Source organism: Lathamus discolor, chromosome 7 (assembly GCF_037157495.1).
Source record: "Lathamus discolor isolate bLatDis1 chromosome 7, bLatDis1.hap1, whole genome shotgun sequence".
NCBI lineage: Eukaryota > Metazoa > Chordata > Aves > Psittaciformes > Psittacidae > Lathamus > Lathamus discolor.
Window position 1 is genome coordinate 25,165,718 of NC_088890.1, and position 26,946 is coordinate 25,192,663.

At 52.2% G+C, this 26,946-nt stretch overlaps 2 long non-coding RNA genes and 1 pseudogene across 4 annotated transcripts; 1 reads left to right on the plus strand and 2 right to left on the minus strand.

Annotated features, from left to right (window-relative positions):
* Nucleotides 1–4,612: 4,612 nt before the first annotated feature.
* On the minus strand, nt 4,613–6,618 carry LOC136018391 (uncharacterized). The gene is made up of 2 exons (XR_010614382.1): nt 6,420–6,618; nt 4,613–5,149 (listed from the first exon to the last, which is right to left on the minus strand). It is a non-coding gene; the product is annotated as an uncharacterized LOC136018391 (long non-coding RNA).
* A 966-nt stretch (nt 6,619–7,584) lies between these two features.
* On the minus strand, nt 7,585–18,569 carry LOC136018390 (uncharacterized). Of its 3 annotated transcripts, XR_010614380.1 has the most exons (8): nt 18,482–18,569; nt 17,196–17,408; nt 13,373–13,485; nt 12,114–12,298; nt 11,611–11,723; nt 9,269–9,440; nt 8,250–8,734; nt 7,585–8,173 (listed from the first exon to the last, which is right to left on the minus strand). It is a non-coding gene; the product is annotated as an uncharacterized LOC136018390 (long non-coding RNA). The 3 variants fall into 3 exon arrangements; XR_010614379.1 differs by lacking the exon at nt 7,585–8,173 and having other exon boundaries at nt 8,213–8,734; XR_010614381.1 differs by lacking the exons at nt 7,585–8,173; nt 13,373–13,485 and having other exon boundaries at nt 8,213–8,734.
* Nucleotides 18,570–20,057: 1,488 nt separating this feature from the next.
* On the plus strand, nt 20,058–26,518 carry LOC136018555 (centrosome-associated protein CEP250-like; annotated as a pseudogene).
* The last annotated feature ends 428 nt before the right edge of the window (nt 26,519–26,946 follow it).

Consider the following 26,946-nt stretch of genomic DNA (forward strand, 5'->3'; position numbering starts at 1 on the left):
GGCTCTCGCTCCTTAAATAGCCCACGCTTACTGTGGGGCCCCGTCACAATGGGCAAATCCACAGGCAGGGACCCCTTCCACTGGAGCAGCTTGCTCCAAGCCCCTGTGTCCAACCTGGCCTTGAGCACTGCCAGGGATGGGGCAACCACAGCTTCTCTGGGCACCCTGTGCCAGCACCTCAGCACCCTTACAGAGAAGAGCTTCCTCCTGAGATCTCATCTCAGTCTCCCCTCTGGCAGGTTAAAGCCATCCCCCTTGTCCTGTCCCTACAGGCCCTTGTAAAAGACCCTCTCTAGATGTCTTGTACGCCCTGTTTAGGTATTGGCTTAGTAAGGCCTCCCTGGAGCCTCCTCTTCTCCAGGCTGAACACCCCCAGCTCAAACACAATGACAGACCCCCATTGACACCAAGTCTGTGGCTCAGACAAGGTGGACAGATACTGAAGGAGCAGGCGATGAAAACGGACATGCCTTTGAAGACAGCAACATCACAAGTGGAAAAAACCCAGACAACATCATCACAAATGGAAACAGGAAAACACATGTAAAGCAGCAAAGACAGACGTGGCCTGTCATGACCTACACCGGGAGCCCTTTGCAGAGGAAAGCAGGCAGTGTATGACTGCTGAAACACAGCCAGTCACCAGCTTCCTCAGAGCATCCTTGGGATCCTTGGGGCTCCCATGGGAAACAGCTCCAAGCACATGAACAAGCCCAGTGCCTCCTCATCGCCCATCCCCTGCTCCTACAGCTGGGATGGCACCAGCACATCTCCTGACAGCTTCTCCTCCCTTCACAGCACACACCCACAATGTGTTTCAAGCCAACGCGAAAACAGAATTGCAAAGTCAAAGAACGCGTACCGGGATGCGCAGGGCAGCCATGGGAGATGCAGCCTCCCGAGGGAGGGGGTCTCCTCTGCACTGGTTACTGCAGGGCTCTCGCTCCTTAAATAGCCCACGCTTACCGGGGGGGCCCCGTCACAATGGGCAAATCCACAGGGACCGCCACGGCTTTGTCATGGCAGCAGCATCGTGCCCATGGCCACTGGGCACCCAGGGGTGCTCCGGGAGTCGCCGCGTGGGGAACCAGCCTCTGACCCTGCTGCCAGAGCTGCAGGCAGTCTCAGTGGCAGACAAACCTCCAGGACCTGCAGCAGCCGCGCTGTGCTCCCCTGCACCTCGCACTCTCTCAGCATCCTTCATCCCGCAACCCCACGATAAAGGGATGGCTCCATTCCATCAAGTGCTTCCTTCTATTGCAGTCCGCACGGAAAACAAACCAGATTCCTGCGCTCCCTGCACTGTGCACTATTAACTGTGAGCACAAATCCCACCCACTCAACACGCGGTCCCACAACCAGACCCAACAGCGCAGACCGCCGGGACCAGCCCCCCTCTGCCCCAGCCCCAGACAAGACACCCGTGGGGAAAAGCAACCCTCAGCTGCAGACTGAGAATCTGCCCGTGGCAGGGAAACGGCAGCGACCACAACTGCGGCCACAGGGAGCTGGGGAGCAGGAGCCGCTCCGCACCCCCGCCAGGCTGCTGACGGGAATGCTACGGACCCGGGGCGGGCACGGGACACACACGGAGGGAAGGACCCACATGGAAAACCTGGCAATCAGCACCTGAAGGAGCAAGGCGCGGGTCGCAAACCCGCAGGAATTATAGAGAGAGAAATAACTCAGCCACCAGCCAGAGCTCTTCAAAAAAACAAGAACAAAGTCATGAAAAGAAGTGAAAAACCAAACCTGGAGCAACAACAGAAAAGGGAAAATCTTCTATCACTAAAATCACTCTTAAGAGCTGCACAGCAAACTTTGCTCCTGTAGAACTGTTGTGGTTTAAAAGGGACAGCGCATAAAACTAGAGAGGAGAAAGGAAACTGCTAACCAGCAGTGAAGCCCAATGCAATTGCTCAGTACCCACTGAGTCATACCCAGCCTGACCCAATGCCATCCCTTCAGGGTGACTCCCTGTAGTTTCTATACTGGACATGACGTGCTGTGGGATGGAATACCCCTTTGGCTAGTTTAGGTCAGGTGTCCTGCCTGCTTCCTCCCGGCTTCTTGTGCCCCTCCTCTCTGCAGAGCATGAGAGACTGGAAAGTCCTTGATCAGGGTAAGTGCTACCGAGCAACAACTAAACTGTCAGTGTGTTACCAGCGTTATTGCCAGAATAAAGCCGGAACACAGCACTGCACCAGCTACAGGGAAGGGAATTAATTCTATCCCAGCCAAAACACCACCCAGGGGGCTGGAAGCTCAAGCCCGAGGCCAGCACCAGCCCCACTGCCTGACCAGGGGATGGGAGCTCAGCCCTGAGGCCAGCACCAGCCCCGCTGCCTGCCCAGGCAGCCTTGAAACCCTTCACACCAAAGAACGGCCCCAGTTCCCAAGACAAGCCAGGGCTGCAGCAGCCAGAGGAACTGTGGGTGCCTCTGGAACAGGGACTCCCAGGCAGAGGTTGGAAGCTCCCCACGAACCCTTGGACCATCGTGCAGGGTTGATGCACCTGGGTGATGCTGGCGCTGCCGGTGCAGAAGGTCCCTTCTCTTGGGTGCTGCCCCATGATGCTGCAGGTGCTGCTCTGGGAAGTTCTCTGTCGTCTCCCCACAGTGACTGCCGTGGGCACTCGCTGCATGCAATATAAGCGGCGGGAGCGGTGATGTCATAGTGCATGGCGGGTGATGTCACTCCCAGTGTGTCAGCAGCCCCGCTGCCTGCCCAGGCACCCAGATACCGAGACAGGAACCACCAGAGGAGCTGCTCTTGCCTCCTCCACCGGTAGCTTGTGCTCCGTGGGGCAGCTGCCGTCTCCCAGTGCCTCTGCTGAAGGGTTCCGTGGGGTTCTGTGGGCTCGCACACCTGAACATGGGGTGTTCCACAATCAGCCACCCCTGTGGTCCCCGGGTCCCCATGGTCGTTGTGATGTCTGTGTCCCCATGGTTCCCATGTGACCCACCATGCCCCTATGGTCACCACATCCCCATGTCCCCAGCGCGTTCCTGTGGTCACTGTGTTGGAACCTTAAACTAACAATAATGTGTGTGCCTTCAGCATAGTAGAATAGGCCAAAGTGTTCTGACTGACTAACGTGTAGAGAGAAAGGAGCGTTTGGCTGATGGGGGAAGGAGCATCACGGGACTGATAAGAGCTAAGGAGACAGTAAATAAGAGCAAGGATGCCAGCCTTCAAGACAGCAGAGTGGCGACCAGCGTGGAGCGAGACTGGAGCAGAGCAGAAGCAAGGACACACCAACTGCTACCTGGGCACTAGGACCTTGCGAGCCTGAGCAAGCACTGAGGTCGTTCGGTAAGCACAGTGAGGAAGCGCCACGCTGCACTGCCATGGCTCCGAGAGCCCCGCAGAGCAGGGCTCGGGACAAGAAGGAGAAAAAGGCTTTTGGAATGTTCCTGCTGCCGCTGATCAGGCTGAAATGGAACCAACCGGGAAAATTTGCTCCCCCCAAGCCATCCGTGCCGCTGGGATGCCAGGATTCTCTGACCCCCAACTTGAGGGGCAGTTGTGGGTCTGGGGGAGTCACTTGGGAGCTTCTTGGCAGGCAGTTCTGGGTCTAGGGGTAACTTGGGCTTCACTTGGGGGTCACTTGGGGGCAGCTGTGGTCTGGGTCTTCATTTGGGTGTCTCTTAGGGGGCTGTTTTGTGTCTGGAGAGTCACTTGGGGGGCAGTTGTGCATCTGGGAGGTGACTGGCGGGGCAGTTTTGAGTCTGGGGGTTCACTTGGGGGGCAGTTTTGTGTCTAGGAAGTTACTTGGGGGTCACTTGGGAGGCAGTTCTGGGTTTGGGGGCTCACTTGGGGGCCACCTGGGGTGCAATTTTGGGTCTGTGTAGTCAGTGGGGTATCACTTGTGCAGCAGTTGTGGGACTGAGGAGTCATTTGGTGGTCACTTGGGGAGCAGTTCTGCATCTGGGGATCACTTGAGGGTCACTTGGAGGGCGGTTGTGGGCCTCGGGTCACTTGTGGGGCAGTTGTGAGTGGGGAGTAACTGGGGGGTCACTTGGGGGGCAGTTTTCGCTCTATGGAGAACACATTGGCAGATGTGGGACTGGGGGTCACTTGAGGGTCACCTGGAGGGCAGATGTAGGGCTGGGCGCCACTTGGGTGTCACTTGGGGGGGTCAGTAATGGGTGCGGGGGTTTCACTTGTGGGCATTTGGGGGCAGTTGTGCTTCTGGGCAGGTCACTTCGGAGGCAGTTCTGGGACTGGGGGTGACTGGGGGGCAGTTGTAGGTGTGCGGTGTCATTTGGGTGGCAGTTCTGGCTCTATGGGTGTCACTTGGGGGGCAGATGTGGGGCATGGGGTCACTTGGGAGTGCAGTTATGGGTTTGGGGAGTTCATGTGGGGGCATTTAGGGGCAGTTGTGCTCCTGGGCAGGTCACTTTGGGGGCAGTTGTGGGTCTGTGGAGTCACTCGGGGGTCATTTGAGGGGACAGTTGTTGGTCTGGGGTGTCACTTGGGGTCACTGTGGGGCAGTTGTGGGTCTGGGAAGTCACTTAGGGGTCACTTGGGGGGCAGCTGGGGGTTTGCGGAGTCATTGGGAGTTGATTCGGAGAAAACTCCAGGAACAGACTCGCCAACAAAGCTGAAGTTGGCAAGCAGCTATTCTTTATTGCGACACCGGGAGACACACGGGGGATAGCTCCTCCTGACGGGTATCACCATATTGCTCCCCAGTAGGTGTTTACACCAGCTTCATGGGTTCATTGACACCACAAACATAGCAATTACCCTGTCCTTCTAGTTAGCAGTCAGTTTAACTGTGCCCATCCCGGACATCTGCGAGTCCCGGATACTCCCCACCCCCAGGTCCTGTTTCTCTATTCTGCTTTTCTTACACTTTTTGTACTAAGCTCCTAAGGACCTACAACTATGTCAACTGCCTCCCAGCACCGCAGTTACTTTCCATTACAAAGCCATCAAACGTCACATTACTTAGAACCGATTCCATTTCGTGCTTTCCTGCCTCCTTGTCTCAATGATGAGGCCGCTGCCCAGGAGCGCAGCCAGGGAGGTGCCCAGGGGCAGCCAGAAGCGGCAGAGCTGGCACCTGGGTGTCTGCAGATGGCAGGAGGAGGACCTGGGTGATGGAGCTGCCATTGACATCTGCTGCCTGTGGGCATGGAGCCTGTTCAAAGAAGGAAAGGGCAGGGAAAAATTATGACAGGCTCCTCCGAGCAAATCCACTGCATTTCTCATAGAAATCCCCCCCGCTGAAATGCATTTCCTTTCTCTGGTTTGTGCTGGCTGAGTGTGCTGTGAGGAGCAGGACCTCTGCCCATGTGCTGCCCTGGCGTCAGCGTTGCTCTGAAGCAGTGCTTTGCCCAGCTCTCATGGTCAGAAGGGACGTCAGATGAAATCTGACTTGATTGTAAAGTTCAGTACTGGCACTCATGACTCGGATGAGTCTGGGCGGCACAAGACAGGCTCAACAGGGCCTCAGAATCATTTTGACTGTGTTATTTATTTACCGGCATAACACTGCTGAGGGTTTTTATTTGGGGTGTAAACCATTCTTTGTATGACCGAAAACCTGAAGAGTATCGAGGCAGGGAGAAGTTCTCAGCTCTTTGTAGCTCATGGCAGAGCCAGGAGAGCTGCAATGTCCATCGGTCCTTCCCCATGTGCCCTGTGCTTACCCTTGCGCTTGATATGAATGACCACCTTTGAAGATTGAAGAATGTGGCACGAGCATGCATAAAGCCTCTCAGACTTTGAGCAGTGTGACCTTTTGTCTTTTGTGCATGATCTTCTGGTTGGCTATTGATATGTTTTGCTATTCGGGGATGATGACTTTAAATACATTTCATCAAAGAAAGAAATTAAAATTCAGTAACCTCCTCCGGGTCAGGGCACCTCTGCTGAAGACTCTCTAATATTGCTAGCATTACTGTGAGGTTAAGCTGTAGTTTTGTTTTACTGTGTTTTGGCTGTGGTACCTAGCTCTGGAACTGGCCCAACCTGCGCTCATTACTGCCTTTTTCTTATCTGTCTAGGTTTCACCCTTCAGCAGGGAGTAGAGATGCTCATTCAGAAAAGCTTATCCAATAGGTGCCAGCATAATTAATAAATATTTTCTGCTTTTCACTAAGAATTGGAATCATGCATTCATGCCTTAAAAAGCACCCATGTTCCATCCCTCAGCTAGGAGACACACTGCCTTCCTGCAGTGTCATTTCTCAGCTGAGAGACAGAGTTTGATCTAAAAATCAAGATTTTGTAGAATCATGATGTCCTCGAAAGGAGGATTGAAAGGGGACTCTCAGGCTTTCCCAGAGCACACAGAGCATTTATGTTGGAAAAGACCCTTAAGATCGAGTCCAAGCGTTAACCAAACACTCTCAAGTCCAGCACTAAGCCATGTCCACAAGTCCCAAATCTACATGTCTTTTAAATACCTCCAGGGAAGGTGACACATCAACAGCTGTGGGCAGCCTTCTGCTTGTCCCCTCATCAACCAGGACAGGCAGGCCAGGACAGGCTGGGAGCTCCTTTACCCCTGCTGAAGGAAGGGATTCAGGGGACTGGAAGGGCTGGAAGGGGACTCAGCTCCCTCCCATGAGCACCACAAAACTCTCACTTCCTCAGAAGGCGAAAATGTACCAATATATAGATGATGTCTTAATCAGAGGAGAGTGCCCCAAAGAACTACAGCAACCACAGTGTGGCAAGCACTGCATGGTGCAGAAGTTGAAGTTCCACCTAAGGAATGTCAGAAACCAAGCAGAAACCAGTCAAATCGGGGGGTACTTGGTGGACAGCAGCAGTGTAGTGATTGCTGCAGACACCTTCAGAAAAACAGAACAAGGGCAGATGCCCCAGTCTAGGAAGGAATTACAACAGCTTGTGTGTCCTCCAGGACACTGGAGGAAACATGGCCCTGGATTCTCTATCATTGCTCGCCCACGGTACTCACTGTTACGAAAGGGAAAACCATGGGAATGGAATCCAGAGCAGGAGGAAGCAGGAAATACCTAACACAGGAATTAAAATCATACCAGTCACTTGGGCCTGTACACCCCCACCACCCTCTCACAGTAGAATGGGGTTTTGCTGAGCATGGCTCTTCCTGTGACCTATTCAAACTGGCCCTGACGGAACAAAAAGCACTTTCATGTTCAAGTCACCTCTTTCATAGACACTGAACCTCAAGGAGAGAGCCCCCTCCATCCTAGCGCTCCTGTGGGCCCAGCAACACCCAAGGGATGGGGGTGTCGAGCAAAGGCTGAGGGCTCTGGCTCAGCTCCAGCAGCAGAGAAGGAGGCCAGGAGCCTCCGGAACCTGCCCCTGGGTTGCAGCCTGGGGCACAGAGAGTCCATGAGGAGAAGGGAGAGGGGACAGGAGGGACATGGGGGGCACAGCTCCAAAGGCAGCAGCGGTGCTGTCACAGAACACACCCACGCAAACTCTTCTGGACAATCAAAGCAGACTCAAACGCAGACTCAAACACCCTCCTTGTGTGCCTCGTGGGGACGGGGATGCCCCAGCCCACACAGGGTGCCCTGAGAAGCTGTAGCTGCCCCATCCCTGGCAGTGCTCAAGGCCAGGTTGGATACAGGGACTTGCAGCAACCTTCTCTAGTGGAAGGTGTCCCTGCCCGTGGCAAGGGTTGGAACTGGTGAGCTTTAAGGTCGCCTCCAGCTCAAGCCAGTCTGGGATTCCAGGATTCAGGAATCAATACCATGTTGAGGAGAGGATGACCTCAAAAGGACGATTGAAAGGGGACTCTCAGTCTTTCCCAGAGCACACAAAGCATTTCCCAGTCTGGAATACAGGAAATGTTGGACCGAGTCCCTGCAGCAAAAGAGAGGCAGAGCAGCACTGCTGGGCTGCACCTAAGGGCTGTCCTAGGCAGAAGTTGGAAAGGAGCAGAGAACAACACAACCTCCTTGGATAGGGGATGCCCTGCTTTGCAAGGACAGCAGTGGCAAAGCCCCAGTCCCTGCCCACAGGGTTCCCGGGGAGGAAACCCAGGTCCCAGCATGACCACGTCACCTCAGCCAGCAGAGCCTCTTCCCACATGACTCCTCGCATGCAGCACCCACTGCAGAGGCCAAAAAGCCAGGGCAAGAGCCAGGCCTAGCACTCACCTGCCAGCGAGCTCACAGCAATGCTTGCCACCATCATGGGCAGCACCACATTTGCTGCATCTCTGCAGAAGAGAATACACAGTGTGTGCACCCAGACTGAATTTAACCCCCTCAAACACCCTCCAAGCAAAAAGCTACCTTCACGGATGATTGTCCACAATTTCTGGCTTGGAAAGTGGTTCTGGGAGACACGGAGTTCAAAGCGTTCAAAGCCACAATTCCCCAGGTCTCGGACCCAGAGCACCTTCAAGCTCTCTGGCTGTGGAGGAGGAATGTTTCTATCTCATCACTCACCCACAACATGCAGCTGCAGCAAGCCCATGGCCTCCAGCTGGGAACTGAAGCGCTACAGCCAGTGCTCCCCCCACTGCAGCACCATCTGCAGCGAGAAGTTCCTTCTGTTGAACCTCATGTGGCTCTCGTAGGGGGAGCGGTGGTGCTGGCTCCATCGAAAGCATAACTGCGGATGGCTCCCTCCTGCTGGGCAGTTTTGTATCCCCAGATGACAGCTCTGCCTCCCTGCAGCGGTGGAACCGGCAGGCACACGGTGCAGCCCATGGCCGAGACGAGTCGCTCTGACACTGGCCTGAGGTCAGCGGAGCAGCAGGGAGTGAGCATGCGGCCTGCAGGAGAAAGGAGACGTTAGAGCACAGCTCCTGAGGGGGGCAGCTCCTGCCACCCGGCAGCGCTGGGGACTTGAGGCGCTCACAGAAGCACAGAACGGTTTGGGTTGGGAGGGACCTTAAAGCTCATCCAGCTCCAACCCCTGTCACAGGCACGGACACCTTCCCCTAGAGCAGCTTGTTCCAAGCCCCAGCCAACCTGGCCTTGAACACGGCCAGCCATGGGGCAGCCACAGCTTCTCTGGGCACCCAGTGTCCCACCACCCTCACAGGGAACAACTTCTAAGATCTCCTCTCAGTCTCCCCTCTCTGTCAGGTTAAAGCCCTTCCCCCTTGTCCCATCGCCACAGGCCCCTCTTCTCCCCACAAGAAATGAGGCCAGATCCCAGGATCATCCCTCCGCAGCCACAGCGCTCCGCTGCCGTCTCAGCCAGTGCAACTCGCACACCCACTCCAAAGCAGCCACTCTGGGGAAGTCACTTGAGGTGTTCTTGGCAACTCCTAAAGCACCCCAAGATCGCCATCGCCACCCACCTCATTCCACGCTCCTGTCTCCACAGGTGGCACCGGCTCCGAGGCACCAAGACAGGAACCACCAGAGGAGCTGCTCTTGCCTCCTCCACTGGTAGCTTGTGCTCCATGGGGCAGCTGTCATCTCCCGGTGCCTCTGCTGAAGGGTTCCGTGGAGTTCCGTGGCCTTGCACGCCTGAACACGGAGTGTTCCAGAATCAGCCACCCCTGTGGTCCCATGTCCCCAAGGTCACTGTGATGCATGAGCTCTGGCTGGGTCCATGGGGTACTCCAGAGGTGCTACAGGCATTCGCTGGGATTCTCTAGTGGTATCCCTAAGATGCTCCGGGACTCCTGAGGATGTTCCAGGGGTGCTCTAGGGGTCACAGCAGCCAAACTGGGGTTATTATACTCCAATTTTGCCACGAGCAGGGAGCATTTTCTCAATCCTGACACTTATTAAAAAGAATTTCTCTCCTTCTCATCAAATCACAGAAGCACAGAATAGTTAGTGTTGGAAAGGACCTTAAGATCATCTACTTCCAACCCCCATGCCATGGGTTAATATCTATTAAATCAGTGGTAAATCCAGGCAGAGCTGCCTCTCTGCAGGCCCTGAACCAGGAGAAAACTGCTGCCAGATGGATTTCATTCTGGGCAGCCTGTGACAGTGTCCCACCACACTTACAGGGAAGAAATTCCTCCTAAGGTCTCATCTTATTCACCCCCCTCTGTCAACTTAAAGCCACTCCCACTTGTCTGATTACTACATGCCCCTGTAAAGAATCCCCCTCCAGCTTTCTTGTAGGCATCAAACAGATATTGGGAGGCAAACTCATTGTCTAAGTCATCATCCAAATTATCATTTGTATCATCTTCAAATCCTTGTCAATTAACAGTTGAATTGAAAGTTAATTATTGCTAAATCACCATTGGATTCCCATTTGATTTTAATTCAGTCCCTGATTAATTACCATTGGTCATTAACAAGGCCCTTTCAGTTGTCCCCACAAGGATGACTTCTCTGAACCATTCCCCTGTGAAGCACAGTGAGGCACAGCTCCAAGTCCATTTCCCTTCACGTGTGCAGCAGCAGATCCAGCAAGTGCCCCCGCTCCCCACTGAGGGCCATGGCAGATGGAGGAAGCCCAGCACACCCAGGCTGCGTACAAAGAGAGCTGCAGAGAAGGTTCCCGACAGCAGGACAGCTCCTGGCACAGGGACTATCCCAGCTCCAGGGCCAGCCTGCACCGGACACCCTGTGCCTCCTGCCCCTGGCGGCAGGGTCACAGCGGGGCCCTTTGTGACCCGGTCTGTGACACTCCCCGGTGTGGTCACGTCTCTTGTGCTGCCCTTCCCTGCCCCTGCCCGCATCCCTCCATCCTGCAGGGGGGCACAGAGACCCTGCAGCCACCCCAGGGAAAACTGGGAGGAGTCCATCGGGAGGCCCAGATCCCTGCTCAGGGCAGGCTGGGTATGGGTTGATGGGTGGTGAGCAACTGGATTCTCTCCCCTTGTTATTCATCTTATTATTATTATTGGTGGTAGCAGTAGTGGTTTTGTGTTATACCTTAGCTACTGGACTGTTGTTATCTCAACCCATGGGAGTTACATCCTTTCCATTCTCCTCCACTTTCCTTTGGGAGCCAAGGGGGGGAATAGGAAGGAGAGTGAGTGAGCGGCTGTGTGGTTCTGAGCTACCAGCTGTCCTAAACCATGACAGCACCTTTAGCTAAAGTCCCCAGGTCCCAGTGGCACATGTGAAACCTCTGGTGTTATTAGGACATTGCTAGTGCTCTGCCGCAGAACTGACTGGCATCTCTCCCTTTTTGGGGGAGGAAGGTAAAGGCAACAGAGTCAGAGCTAAGGGGCAGATAAAATACATCCTTCAAGGGGTTTTAGAAGGCCACTCAAAGGAAAAATCTAGTCTCTGATGGAAACTGGAGTGACATGCCCACTCCATGTGGCAGGGCAAGCTCATGGCTGGAGCTGAGCTGGCACTGGAATTGGTTCCAAGTCTAGAACCCTTCTAGCCCCAGCCAGACATTGCTGGATGCCCCTACTCTGCTCCCGATCCCCAGTGCACGAGAAAGGTCTGATCCAGGGTCTGTTTATGCTTTCCGAACAGTTCATGCTGTGTGAGCACGTGTCAGCTTTCAATACCTGAGCTAGTGGAGAGGCAAAGATGTGCTCCTTGGCCTCCCTCTGCTCAGCTTTGGGCCAAGGCAGGAGAGCAGGCCTGCTGTTCTGTGGCTGGTCACTGCGCTAAAGTGGTCGTGTGTTCTCAGAAGCCCCAACAGAAAGCAGGGAGGCTCAAAGGCTGGAAGTTGCAAAGCAGAGGAGGAGAGGTGGGCAGGCTGCCTTACCTTTCCTGGGCGCTAGTCTGCTGGCCCTGGCTTCCCTGTTTTGTCTCCTCCAAGGCTGCTTTTGGTTCCATCGTGTACATGGTAGATCCTTTATTGCAGACGTCCAGTACCACCTTGGGGAATGCAGCAGGACCTGGTGTCTGTAAGACTGCCAGGGAGGTTGCTGGGTACGCAAGAGTTCTGCTGAAAGGCAGGCTACACCACAAAATGATCACACATGTGGTTTAAACAAAGTCACCCATAAATCATACAGTCGCTCTCTCACTCCCCCCACTTCTTGCCCTCCCCCTGCTCCCAGAGGGTCAGAGAGGAGAATCGAAAAGAATGCAACTCCCACAGGCTGATATAAGAACAGTTTAGTGACTAAGGTATAACACAAATCACTACTGCTACCACCAATAATAATAATGATGAAGGAAATAACAAGATGAAAGATTACAACACTTCAACACCAGCTGACCAATAACTCACCCCACTCCCCCCAGACGAGCACCCACCGATACCTCGTCCAATCCTGCAGTCCCAGCCCTTCCGAGTAACTCTCCGTTACATCCTGGGCATGACGTGCTGTGGTATGGAATACCTCTTTGGCCAGCTTGGGTCAGGTGTCCTGTCCCTGCTTACTCCCAGCCTCCCCTCCTCCCTGGCAGAGCAGGAGGCTCAGAAAGTCCTTGGCCAGACCAAACACCTGAGCAGCAACGAAAAACATCTGTGTTATCAACGCCGTTCCCCAGCCAAAAAATCAAAACACAGTGCTGCACTAGCTACTAAGGAGGAGAAAAATGACTGCTACTGCTGAACCCAGGACATTAGGCCATAGTGCTTGCCCAGCACAAATCCATGGATGTTGATGCCAATTCATTTTCAACTATGGTACAGTTCCCTCAGCAGATCCCGCATCAATACCTGCAGATGTTTCTATAGACTAGTGCCAGTTTGCTTAGTCACTGCACTCACACAAAACAGCAAGTCCAGTATCTGCAAGGAAAATGGTTCTTAACGCCCTGAGGGTGCCCGAGCACAGTCACTGTATCTCACAAGCAAGATCCCACCACAGCTGAGAATCACGAGTCTGCTCTTTTGATGGTTGCACCAAATAGTTCAGGGCTGCCTTTGCACCTGCATCAGGAATGCCAGGAAACACCCAGTTTGGGGCAGTGTCTACAATCTACCAACTGTGGACATGCAGTGTCAGTTGACTCCTTCTCACACCCCTTCCCCTGATTGGAAGGGTGGAAGACAGTCCCTGCGTGGGTCCCCATGCCCTTATGTAGGGAGTATTCTGGAGGGTAGATTTTGGCTACTTAAGCCCACCAGCACTTTTGGATCGCTGACTAATGCTGTGCTTGAGCGTTCTGTGCATCTCCCCACTGCCCCAGTCTTGCCAGCCCATCTGTGCCAAGCACTTACAAGCAACGGAGGGAAGCAGAGTAATGAGGACCTATTTAATAAACTTAAAATGCTCAGTAATAGTAAGGCCATAATGATAAAATCACAGAATACCTCCCTACTGAACACAATGCATGTCCTGTCTTTCAGGCTGCTACCTCCCGTGACTTTCAAGATGCCTTCCTGAGCTTATGTGGTTTACCTTTAATGCTTATTTCTAGTCAAGGTGGTTTGAATTCTACTAACCCTTAAAGCTGTCACAATGTAATTAGAGAAACCCAAGCTGGATCAAACTATATTTAATGAAGTCACCTGTTAGAAACATGCATGCCAGGAGGTAAACTGCTCTTTTGTTAGATTTATTCTCAACTACCTTTATGCAGATGTTGGTTTGGGGATGCACCTGTGCAGCTGTTGCTGACCCCCATCCAATGCAATGGGTGCATTTACTGGTAGCAGATGTCTGCATTCAAGACATGGTGCCATCTGAAGAAAAAGCCACATCACACCATGTCAGTAAGGCTAACAAGAGGTTTTCAGTATTTTCCTGGTTACAGTCTGCAGCAGCAAAGTCACAAAGTCACAAAACTGAGACACAGCGGCTGATAGTTGCAGCTGCTGGTACTGATCCTTACAGCTCAAAGGCTATTGAGAAAATAGGTGTCGTGGTTTAAACCCAACCACAAAAGCTCATTCACTCCCTCCCCCCCTTCTTGCCCTCCCCTTGCTCCTGGAGGGACGGAGAGGAGAATCAAAAAGAATGCAACTCCCACGGGTTTAGTAACTAAGGTATCACAGAAATCGCTACTGCTACCACCAATAATAGTTATGTCAAAAGAAATAACAAGAGGAAAGAATACAACACCTCAACACCAGCTGACTGATAACTCACCCCACTCCTCCCAGCCGAGCACAGACCGATACCTCGTCCAACCCTGCAGTCCCCCAGCCCTTCCGGGTAACTCCCAGTTACATCCTGGGCATGACGTGCTGCAGCATGGAATACCTCTTTGGTCAGTTTGGGTCAGGTGTCCTGTCTCTGCTTCCTCCCAGCCTCCCCTCCTCCCTGGCAGAGCATGAGGCTCACAAAGTCCTTGGCCAGACCAAACATTCGAGCAGCAACTGAAAACATGGGCGTTATCAGCACTGTTCCCAGGCCAAAAGATCAAAACACAGCACTGTACTAGCTCCTAAGAAGGAGAAAACTGACTGCTGCCACTCAACCCAGGACATTATCCACCCCTCATTCCATACCATTCACGTCATGCTCAGATCCCACATCTTCAATATGCCAACACTCTTACATATATATATACATCTACATACACACAGAGAAGAAAAAAAAATCATTTCTTAGTGCATGGACCTATAAAGCTGCTGAGTCCATCTGCTCCATGATGTCAGGCTCCATCTCTTGTAACAGTCTCTCGGAGCAGGAGAGGCTGTGTGCAGTGTTCACACTCGTGAATAACCTGGGCAATAGTGTCAATTGCTAAGTCCACCCCTCGATCATGAGTCCATCTCTATGTCGCATCTCTGCCCTGATGGCCTGAAGTGTCATGGGACCACCAGATTCAAAATAATTCACTGTTCTCCTCAGCAGTTTCTGCAGCTTGTTGCTGGGGACTCCATAGAGCTGCCTTCCACCTCCGACGCTTCCAAAGCACTGGAGGGGCCCAGTGGACCAGATACTCTTCGCTCATACTGTCCCACACACACTGCCACTCACGACTCACCAGCCTTGGGGAAGATCTCTTGGTCCTCCCATATTGTGGTCTAACCCCAGAGGAGAAGCAAACCTGACTCTGCTTGACTTCTGAGATGAGACAAAATGGTGGTAGGTAGAACACCCTCTGTGTGTGTGCCAACATGCTGATCCCCATCACAACCAGCAGGCAGGTCCCAAGGGTACCCAAAGGCCATTCAAACCCTTCAGAACTCTCCAATGACGCTGCTGTGCTTGTCCCTGGGGCTGGTGCAGCTGCCGTGCCTGCCGGCTCTCCCACCACCAGCTTCTCTCTTCCTGGGTGCAGCTCTTCCTCCTCTGCCCTGCTGGGAAATGCTGCCTGGGCTCCTGCATCCTCCTGGGGCTCGGCGGGCGGCTGCCGGGCGACGCTCTCGGCCGCCGCGGGGCTGGGCTCGGCTGCAGGGCTCGGCTCCTCCGCGGGGCTCGGCTCCTCCGCCGCCTCCTCCCACTGCTCGGCAGCCGCCTTCCTCCCGTACTCGCGCCTCGCTCCTGCCGCCGCCTGGTCCCCGGGGCCGCTCTCCCGGGCCGCTTCGGCTGCCGCCGGCTCCTGGGGCCGCTCCCCCTCAGCTCCCCGCAGCCTCACAAAGACAGAGGCGAGGACAAGGGCCAGGGCAGTGAAGAGCAGCAGGACGGCCAGGTACAAGGCCACGGCCACGTCCATCTCTCCCTGCTGCTGGAGCCCGTCCGTATTACAAGTCATTGCCATAAAGCACAGTGAAACAAGAACCTCAGCCCAACCCCCACACTTGATAAACACCAACACAGCAAATACCGGCTCTAAGTAATGTACTACATTCTGAAACTCTGAGAGCAAGAGAAACAACTTTGAGAGCCAATAAATCACCATTGTGACGACTATTAACCCGATCATCTCGGTCGTTATCTCAACCCTTCGAGCCCCACGTTGGGCGCCAAAAAGAACTGTCGTGGTTTAAACCCAACCACAAAAGCTCGTTCACTCCCTCCCCCCCCTTCTTGCCCTCCCCTTGCTCCTGGAGGGACGGAGAGAATCAAAAAGAATGCAACTCCCAGGGGTTGAGATAAGAACAGTTTAGTAACTAAGGTATCACACAAATCACTACTGCTACCACCAATAATAGTTATGTCAAAAGAAATAACAAGAGGAAAGAATACAACACCTCAACACCAGCTGACTGATAACTCACCCCACTCCTCCCAGCCGAGCACAGACCGATACCTCGTCCAACCCTGCAGTCCCCCAGCCCTTCCGGGTAACTCCCAGTTACATCCTGGGCTTGACGTGCTGCAGCATGGAATACCTCTTTGGTCAGTTTGGGTCAGGTGTCCTGTCTCTGCTTCCTCCCAGCCTCCCCTCCTCCCTGGCAGAGCATGAGGCTCACAAAGTCCTTGGCCAGACCAAACATTCGAGCAGCAACTGAAAACATGGGCGTTATCAGCACTGTTCCCAGGCCAAAAGATCAAAACACAGCACTGTACTAGCTCCTAAGAAGGAGAAAAATGACTGCTGCTGCTCAACCCAGGACAACAGGAAAACAACTGGGAAGAGTGACTTTACTGACAACTAAACTAGGCCAGAAAGGTACTAAGTTAGTTTTCAGTAAAATTAAAAAGCCAGAGAGAAGACACTTACAGGCATCACTGGAAAAACCTGGAGCTCTTACATATATGCCCACACCTGTCACCGTGCAAGGTTTGAGGCATGATGGATCTTCTACACCTATGACACAAGCAGTAGTTCCTAACTAACTGCACTAGTTAGCACTGGAACAAGATGCATGCGCAGCTCCTAAAGATGTGGTGGTTGTTTTTGCAGGATGAAGAGGAGCCTGAATTTGGTCATGTTTCCTGACACTGGAGAAGAAAACACAACTTAGTTTTCCAGTCTTACCCTTACTAACATATATGGCAGTTGAAGAATGCTGTGGTTCATTTTGCCCATCATTTAAGAATTACATCCAGTGCTAAAGGTATTGAGCAAAATCACAGAATCCCAGACCAGTTTGTGTTGGAAAGGACCTTAAAGCTTATCCAGTTCCAACCCCTGCCACGGGCAGGGACACCTTCCACTAGAGCAGCTTGCTCCAAGCCCCTGTGTCCAACCTGGCCTTGAGCACTGCCAGGGATGGGGCAGCCACAGCTTCTCTGGGCACCCTGTGCCAGCGCCTCAGCACCCTCACAGGGAAGAACTTTTGCCTAAGAGCTCATCTCAATCTCCCCTTTCATAGATTAAAGACATTCCCTTTGTCCTGTCCCTACAGGCCCTTGTCCAAAGCCCCTCTCCAGGTCTCTCATTGCATCTTTAGGCCCTGGGAGCTGCTCTAAGCTCTCTCCTTAAGAAGCTTTCTCTTCTCCAGGCTCAACAAGCTCAGCTCTCTCAGCCTCAGACGTTTATCTCCTGGGCTGGGGGTGAAGGCCAATGATCCACAGAGGATGTGGATGAGAAATTAGTAAAATATACTATACTTACACACACGGCTTTTTGCAGTCTCGAGGCTTAATAATCCACATGAACACATAAGTGAAGTTTTCACCTGGATTCAAAGCTCTTACTCAGACCTGAGTTCATTTCTATAAGAGTATTTGTGGCTACTTCATGCTTATCCTTCCCTGGAAGAGGGATTCCAAGTGGGATCACCTGAGCAACTGGGACAGAGCCAGCCACCACTTTCTCCACTGTGCTCTGGAAAGAAGAAAAACAAAAAGGCAGACAATAATGTTTCTGAACAGAAGAATGCATTGAGACATAAGGTCTTTGAATGGGATTCCTGTCTTCATTTGTTTCTCTTAAAGAGAGAACACCAGATTCTTTAAAGTGTTATTCGTCATGGCATGATTTTCACATTGGGAATGATCAAGGTCCTAACAACCATCCCAATTCCAACTTATGCTCCTGTTGCACAACTGTGAACAAAGCTTGAGATGAGCACTGCTGCTTTCGTATCACTTTGACCTTCCTCACTCAAGTCTGGCTCCTATGTGTTCCAGGGAAACAGCTTTAGCATCACACATCAATGCTATGTGGTAGGAGGGAGTCACAGAGAAGCCTCTCCACCCGAATGGCACATTGGAGCCAGCCTCTTGTTTCACTGCAGCCATCGGAATAGATGCCAGATGTCCTGCAAAGGGCTAAAGCAAGACAGCCATTGCTTCAGCTTATCTCAGCTTCTCTATGCATTAAGAATATGCCTATCAAACAGGTGCCAAACACGACTTTTCATCATTTCCATCGTCATTATCGTGTCACACAATTCAAGAATGATGAACTGTATTTGGATACAACAACATTTTACAACGCACAAAGATGTACTCCACATCTCGGGAACGGATCCTCAGGGCCAGGAAACCAGCCTGCACCGCAACTGTTTCCTTCTGCCACCGACCCTTTAACCCTCCACACACGTCCTTTACACTGCTCACCACTGCAGACAGCGCTGCTCCAGCGCGGCGGGGCTCCTTAGCCCAGCCCTGCTGGGACACACTGGGCCCGCCGCCATCCCCAGCATGCGCAGCGTGGTCTCCAGCCCTGCCTGCACTTCCCCTGCTGGGTCAGGCCGCGCTTCCCGTGTGCTCCTGGCACAGCCCAGCCCACCTCACCCCACTGCACCCCTGCTGTGCCCCCTGCCCACCCCGCTCCACGCCGCTCCACAGCCCTGACCCCCCCACTGCATCCCTGCTCCCGACCCCCTGCCCCCCGGCTCCAGCCCAGCCCAGCCCCTGCCCTTCCCACTCAATCCCTGCCACAGCCCCGCTCACCCCGCTCCTGCCCGGCTCCAATCCGCTCCGATCCCGGCTCCATCCCGGCCCCATCCCGGCTCCATCCCGGCCCCATCCCGGCTCCATCCCGGCTCCATCCCGCCCTTTCATCTTCACAACCCCCGCCCGGGTCTACCACAGAAGCCGCGCACCCGGACCCTTCCCCCCCCCCCTTCCGTCCGCCAGTTCCGACGTCATCCGGCGGCGCCTTCCGGTGTCATGGCGGCTGTGCAGGCTGAGGGGAAGGCGGAGCCGAAGGTTCCTGCCCAAAAACCCCAAGTGCTGGAGCTCACCCACGTCTGCCCCGGGAGCAGGGTCAGGCCCCACAGCTCTGCTCCTGCCAGCGCTGCCGAGCCCTGCACTCCCTTGATGGTGCCATCAGGGCGCCGCACACAGCGCAGCACGGGCTGGGCCATTGCTCTGGCTCCGGCAGAGGCACAAGTGCCTTTGGAAGCTGCCAGCGAACAACAAGAGCTGAGAAGCGGCTGCAGAAGGGCTCTGCTGTGGGGCTGAAAGCCAAGGGTGGTGCAGGGGAGAGACTGCAGAGCCTCAGCCCTTGGGCTTCCTTCAGAGGAGGTGGCGCTGCTGCCCTTGATCCTGGCTGTTCTCCAGGCCTGACCTGCCCTCAGCGGTCTGCAGTGGCCTCTGGCGAGGCCAGCAGCAGAGACAGGATGTTCTGCACAAATGTCTGCACCTGCTCCTGGGCCTGACTCAGTGCTGAGAGCTCTTTTGCAGCCAAATGCAGATCGTACTTTACAGTCAGACATTATCCAAGGGGTGGATAATGTCCTGGGTTGAGTAGCAGCAGTCATTTTTCTCCTTCTTAGGAGCTAGTACTGTGCTGTGTTTTGATCTTTTGGCCTGGGAACAGTGCTGATAACGCCCATGTTTTCAGTTGCTGCTCGAATGTTTGGTCTGGCTAAGGATTTTCTGAGCCTCATGCTCTGCCAGGGAGGAGGCAGAGACAGGACACCTGACCCAAACTGACCAAAGAGGTATTCCATACTGCAGCATGTTATGGCCAGGATGTAACGGGGAGTTACCTGGAAGGGCTAGGGGACTGCAGGGTTGGAGGAGGTATCAGTCGGTGCTCTGCTGGGGGGAGTGGGGTGAGTTATCAGTCAGCTGGTGTTGAGGTGTTGTATTCTTTCCTCTTGTTATTTCCTTTATCATTATTATTATTGGTGGTAGCAGTAGTGATTTGTGTTGTACCTTAGTCACTAAACTGTTATTATCTCAACCCATGGGAGTTGCATTCTTTTCTATTCTCCTCTCCGTCCCTCCAGGAGCAAGGGGAGGGCAAGAAGGGGGGGAGTGAGTGGACGACCTGTGTGGACTGGTTTAAACCACGACAGTTCTTTTTGGCGCCCAACGTGGGGCTCGAAGGGTTGAGATAACGACCGAGATGATCGGATTAATAGTCATCACAATGCTGGTTTATTGGCTCTCAAAGTTGTTTCTCTTGCTCTCAGAGTTTCACAATGTAGTACATTACTTAGAGCCGGTATTTGCTGTGATAGTGTTTATAAAGTGTGGGGCTTGGGCTAAGGTTCTTGTTTCACTGTGCTTTATGGCAATGACTTGTAATACGGACGGGCTCCAGCAGCAGGGAGAGATGGACATGGCCGTGGACTTATACCTGGCCGTCCCGTTGCTCTTCACTGCCCTGGCCCTTGTCCTCGCCTCTGTCTTTGTGAGGCTGCGGGGAGCCGAGGGGGAGCGGCCCCGGGAGCTGGCGGCGGCCGAAGTGGCCTGGGAGAGCGGCCCCGAGGACAAGGCGGTGGCGGGAGCGGGGCCAGAGGCCGGGAAAGAGGCGGCTGCTGAACAGCGGGAGGAGGCGGCGGAGGAGCCGAGCCCCGCGGAGGAGCCGAGCCCCGCGGCCGAGCCCAGCCCCGCGGCAGCCGAGAGCGTCGCCCGGCAGCCGCCCGCCGAGCCCCAGGAGGATGCAGGAGCCCAGGCAGCATTTCCCAGCAAGGCAGAGGAAGAGCTGCACCCAAGAAGAGAGAAGCTGGTGGTGGGAGAGCCAGCAAGCACAGCAGCTACACCAGCCCCACGGACAAGTACAGCAGCGTCATTGGAGAGTTCTGAAGGGTTTGAATGGCCTTTGGGTACCCTTGGGACCTGCCTGCTGGTTGTGATGGGGATCAGCATGTTGGCACACACACAGAGGGTGTTCTACCTACCACCATTTTGTCTCATCTCAGAAGTCAAGCAGAGTCAGGTTTGCTTCTCCTCTGGGGTTAGACCACAATATGGGAGGACCAAGAGATCTTCCCCAAGGCTGGTGAGTCGTGAGTGGCAGTGTGTGTGGGACAGTATGAGCGAAGAGTATCTGGTCCACTGGGCCCCTCCAGTGCTTTGGAAGCGTCGGAGGTGGAAGGCAGCTCTATGGAGTCCCCAGCAACAAGCTGCAGAAACTGCTGAGGAGAACAGTGAATTATTTTGAATCTGGTGGTCCCATGACACTTCAGGCCATCAGGGCAGAGATGCGACATAGAGATGGACTCATGATCGAGGGGTGGACTTAGCAATTGACACTATTGCCCAGGTTATTCACGAGTGTGAACACTGCACACAGCCTCTCCTGCTCCGAGAGACTGTTACAAGAGATGGAGCCTGACATCATGGAGCAGATGGACTCAGCAGCTTTATAGGTCCATGCACTAAGAAATGATTTTTTTTTCTTCTCTGTGTGTATGTAGATGTATATATATATGTAAGAGTGTTGGCATATTGAAGATGTGGGATCTGAGCATGACGTGAATGGTATGGAATGAGGGGTGGATAATGTCCTGGGTTGAGCGGCAGCAGTCAGTTTTCTCCTTCTTAGGAGCTAGTACAGTGCTGTGTTTTGATCTTTTGGCCTGGGAACAGTGCTGATAACGCCCATGTTTTCAGTTGCTCGAATGTTTGGTCTGGCCAAGGACTTTGTGAGCCTCATGCTCTGCCAGGGAGGAGGGGAGGCTGGGAGGAAGCAGAGACAGGACACCTGACCCAAACTGACCAAAGAGGTATTCCATTCCACAGCACGTCATGCCCAGGATGTAACGGGGAGTTACCCCAGAAGGGCTGGGACTGCAGGTTTGGACGAGGTATCGGTCGGTGCTCTGCTGGGGGGAGTGGGGCAAGTTATCGGTCGGCTGGTGTTGAGGTGTTGTATTCTTTCCTCTTGTTATTTTCCTTTATCATTATTATTATTGGTGGTAGCAGTAGTGATTTGTGTGATACCTTAGTTACTAAACTGTTCTTATCTCAACCCGTGGGAGTTGCATTCTTTTCTATTCTCCTCTCCGTCCCTCCAGGAGCAAGGGGAGGGCAAGAACGGGGGGAGTGAGTGTACGAGGTTTGTGGTTGGGTTTAAACCACGACAAGTTCCTGTCTGTTAGTTTAGTTTGTACACTTCAAGTACGACATTGATGTTTGTCCTCTGTAACATCTCTTAAGCCTTCCCGGTCAATTAACCGTGTCACAGTCAGCCTTCACTTTTGCTGCTTCTTCCTTTTCATTTAGGACACTAGATCTGACTCCGATCTACTGTCTCTCTCCTTGTTTCATCAATGTCGGTTCTACCTGCATCTGATGCTGTGGGTGATGTGCTGCCGTGCTCTTAGCCCTGGCCTTTCGAAAAGCAGAAGAGCAAACACATTTTCACATTCTTTCGAACCTTGCCACTTTAATTCCTCTTTTCTCTGACTGAATTTTCCTTGATTTATGTCTGCTTTGAAAGTCCTTGTGGGCCTGGAAACCGCAGGTAGACAGATACTACATTTTCTCTGTCCTTTGGTCTTGCTTTCCCTTTTGCCTTCACCTTTACTGCTTGCAGAGACACAGATGGCAGAACACCGGAAGAACTCTCTACAAGCTGTCCTGCAGGAAGAGGCCGCTGCTTTAAAGGAGGAGGCTATGACTCTACGTCAAGAAGTGGCATCTTTGGAAAGGAAACTTGGGCGTGCTGAGGAGCAAAGAAAGGATGCCCTGGTGAGGCTGGCAGATGCTGTGAAAGGCCATTTCTTACATTTTGTTGGCCTTCTGTTTATAATTCTAAAAGAGCAACTTTTTCAGTTGAACTTTTCCAGTTGCATCCTTCTGAGTAAGTAGGAAAAGATGCTGCAGTCACATAAAACCCCAGTTATGATTCAGGGTGCTTCTTTTCCTCAATTCTGAAGAATTTTGCCTTGAAGCTTTAGTGAAAGTAATTTTCAAACTTGTCTCTATTTACAGTTCATGCTTTGTCCAGTTATTGTGTCCAAATCCAGATGTAGATTTCTAAGTACTGATCTGGAAAGGGGTGAGAAGACAAAGTCTGCTAATAGAGAAAACTGTTCAGTGTTACCCATCTGAGAGCAGACAGCGGGGAGAAAGGAGACAAATTTGAGAAACCAGAATGCTGATCCAGCTAAATATGTATGTCTTCAAGGGGAAAACTTGACCTGGTTTCAAACACAGAATGACAGACACTGATCTGACTGTTACTCCTTCAAGAGAGGACAGTGGCATTCTAGAGGATGGCCCCATGACAATTCTGCACAGTAGAGGTTCAAACAAATAATAAAAAGGGAAATGAAGTGTTCTCTTTTTTTCTTCCTAATAGAGTGGCGTCATCGAGCCACTGCCTAAATCGTGCTTAATCTGGACTTTAAATCCTGGCTGCAGTTCTGGCAGCTCCTCCCCAAAAGAACACACTGGAGCTAGGTTCAAGGAAGGGTAAAAAGGAAGATGGACCTGGCTGAGTCAGCTGGGAAAGATGCAATGTATAGGGTGGCACAGCATCTCAAGAGGCAGGGAGAGAGCAGGCTGCCCGTGACTGCCACTAGAGCAGGAGTCAAATCCAATATGAAAAGCAAACGCATAGCAGTGGAATTATTGAGCCTTTTTCTCCCTGGTTTGCAGCACGAACGGGACAGACTGCAGGCAGTTAAAGAGAAACTAGGAGGTGAGATAAAACTTCTTCAGGAATCAGTGTCAGCCTCTGAAGCTTGAGCAAACACAGCAACAGACATGAATCACTGCCTGGAACAAGAGCTTCAAGCCACATTGTCCATCTTAAAAATGAAAAATGGGGAAGTGGAAACCCAGCGGGAGAAAATCCCGATGCTCCAGAAAGAGACATCGGAGATAAAAGCTTTGCAGGAGACCCTCACTCATATGAGTGCCATCCTGTCAGAGAGGGAGGGAGAAATGAAGTTATACCAGGAAGAGATGAGAATGCTGGAAAACCAGGAAGAAGTACATAAAGCTACTCTTGATCAGTTTATTAAGGACATAACAGAGAAAAAACAGAAGGTGGCATCCCAGCAAGAACATATACAGGAGCTGGAGAAGCAGCAAGAAAAACAAAGGATTGCCGTCAGCAAGATGAGCAAAGAACTGGAGGAGAGAGACCGGGAGATCAGATCCCAGCAAGAGCAGATACGGGAGCTGGAGAAGCAGCGAGAACTGGAGAGGACTGCTGTCAACAAGGTGAGCAAAGAGCTAGAGGAGAGAGAGCAGGAGATCAGGTGCCAACAAGAGCAGATGCAGGAGCTGGAGAAGCAGCGAGAACTGCAGAGGACTGAGGTGAGAAAGATGGGCAAAGAGCTGCAGGAGAGAGAGCAGGAGATCAGGTCCCAACAAGAGCAGATGCAGGAGCTGGAGAAGCAGCGAGAAATGCAGAGGACTGAGGTGAGAAAGATGGGCAAAGAGCTGCAGGAGAGAGAGCAGGAGATCAGGTCCCAACAAGAGCAGATGCAGGAGCTGGAGAAGCAGCGAGAACTGCAGAGGACTGAGAAGAGGAAGGAGCTGGAGGAGAGGGACCTGGAGATCAGGTCCCTGCAAGAAGAGATACGGGAGCTGGAGAAGCAGTTAGAATTGCAGAAGACTGCTGTCAGCAAGGTGAGCAAAGAGCTGGAGGAGAGGGATCAGGAGATCAAATTCCAGGAAGGGAAAATAAAGATGCTAGAACAACACGGTGCATCACAAGTGAGAAATCTGCTTCTGGATCTTGATCATATGAAAGGAAACTTGAAGGAGAAAAACTCAGCGCTTGTGTCTCTGACTCAGCAAATCCAAGAACTGGAAATGCACAGAGAACAAGTGAAATCTCTGCAGGCAAGCCTTGAACACCTGAGGGCAGGTCTCAGGGACAGAGAGAGTGAGTGTGATTCTCAAAGGGATCAGTTAAGACTCCTGCAGCAGTACAAGGAGCAGCAAGAGGGGCAACTTCAAGAGCTTCATGGTAAAGTTGAAAAGATGGCACTTTCTTTATCTAAGAAAGATCAAGAGCTTGAGTCACAACAAAAACAAATCCAGGAAGCTGAAGAAACCATGGAAATGCAGTTGAGGACTCTCCGTGACCAACTGGACCAGACCTTAGAAAGCTTAAAAGAAAAGGACAGACTCATAGACATCCAAAAGCAACAAATGAGGAGCTATGAGGAAAAAACAGAAGAAAAGATGAATGTCTTACACAGAGACTGAGAATACACTAAGGCAATACTGAAAGAGAAGGATTTCATGATTGAATCTCAGAAGGAAGTGGTTGACACCTTCCAAAACCAGGAACAAGACTCTGAACAGCAGAAGAAAATTCTGCAGCATCTTGAAGTGGCACTGAAGGGAAAGGAACAAGAAATTTTATCCCTTAGAAAGTAGTGTGAGGCAGGCAGGGCAAAGGAGGCAAAACTTGAAGCTGAGCAAACAAATCTTCAAGCTACAGAACTGGCTCTGAAAGAAAGAGAAGAAAGGATAGGGGCTCTGGAGGAGGCTGTCTCTGAGCTTCAGTGGCAAAAGGAGGAGGCAGCAATGCAGGCTAAAGCCATACTGCAAAAACTAGAACATGCTGAATCTTCTCTAGAAGCTAAAGATCAAGAGATAATGTCTTTGCAGGAGCGTGTGCAGGACCTTCAAGAGCAGAAGGAGTTAGAAGGCAAGCAAGCCAAGCGTCTAGAGCAGGATCTAGAAGAAACGAGCGGGATGTTGGAGGAGAAGCGTTTGGAGTTCCTCAAGCAGACAGAGCAAATGAGCATGTTACAGCTTCAGGGCAAAAGCATGGAAATAGCACTAACGTCATGCCAGAAGCAAGTGAATCTGCTTGAGGAAGTGGTGAGGAAGAGGGATGAAGACAATGAAGCTCTGAAGCAAAAACTCCAGCACCAAGAAGAGGAATTAAAGACCTTGCAGAATCTCCACCTTAGGCTAACTGAGAGCAACGAGGCGGTGAGACATCGCCGAGAGCAAGAGAAGGTCCTGGAAGAAGTCTTGTCTGAGAGGGAGCAAGAGACCAAGGCTCAAGGTGGGCAAAAAGAGTTAGAAAAGGAAGTAAGAGCTCTTCAGGAAGATCTCCAGCATGTTCAGCAGACTCTGACAAAGAAGGATGAAGAGGTAAAGTCCCAGCAAGACAGAATCAGGAATTTAGAGAAGACTCTGCCAGGAAAAGAACAAGAGCTTCAGAGGCAAAGTGAACTCCTAAAACAATTCACATCAGTTTTGCAATGAAAAGATGAAGGGCACACCCTAAAGAAACTAATCCAAAAACTTCAAAAGTGGGAGGAAGTGGAAGCAGAGAAGAAGAGAGTGCTCCAAGAGAGAGACCATTCCTTGCAAAGGCAGAAAGAGCTAACGCAGCAACTGGAAGATGAAAGGAAGGCAAAGGGGGAAGAAATGGAGCGTGTGATTGCTATTTTGAAGCAGACTGAAAGTGGAAAAATTGAATGGAAGGAGAAGGCCCAAGCCCTCACTCTTGCCCTTAGGAAATGTGAATTGGCCAATGGGACTTTGAGGAAAGAAATAGCCATCCTTCAGACTGCAGTTTCAGAGAGGGACACAGACCGGTTTCATCACCAGGTAGGCACTATGATTGTTTGTCAGTCAACTAAAACATCTAGAAAGGATTCTTGTGATATTTCCCATAAATATAGGAAAACATATATCCCCATGAACATACAATCTGCTTAGCCAAAAAGGGAGCTTGCTGTTAAAATTAACTCAAGTGCAAAAGCTGGGGATGGGTATTTGGTTCTCTCTTATTAGGCAAGCTTAGGCAACGTGTTTAGGATTTGACATGGAAAGGGAAGGGCTCATTTGACCAGACTGATGTGCTAAACTTACAATTTGATGCTAATGGCTGCTCAGCAGCTACGTTGATGATGCTTAGAGGACCATCTCTCGCCAGCAGCCCTGTAACGAGAGAAGGAGAGAAGGACTTGGGGGTGCTGCTCGACGAGAAAATGAACATGAGCCAGCAGCGTGTGCTTGCAGCACAGAAAGGCAACTGTATCCTGGGCTGCATCGCAAGGAGCGTGAGCAGCAGGTCCAAGGAGGTGATCCTGCCCCTCTACACTGCTCTCGTGAGACCTCACCTGGAGCATCGTGTGCAGTTCTGGTGTCCTCAACATAAAAAGGACATGGAACTGTTGGAACAAGACCAGAAGAGGCCACGAGGATGATCAGGGGACGGGAGCACCTCCTGTACGAAGACAGGCTGAGAA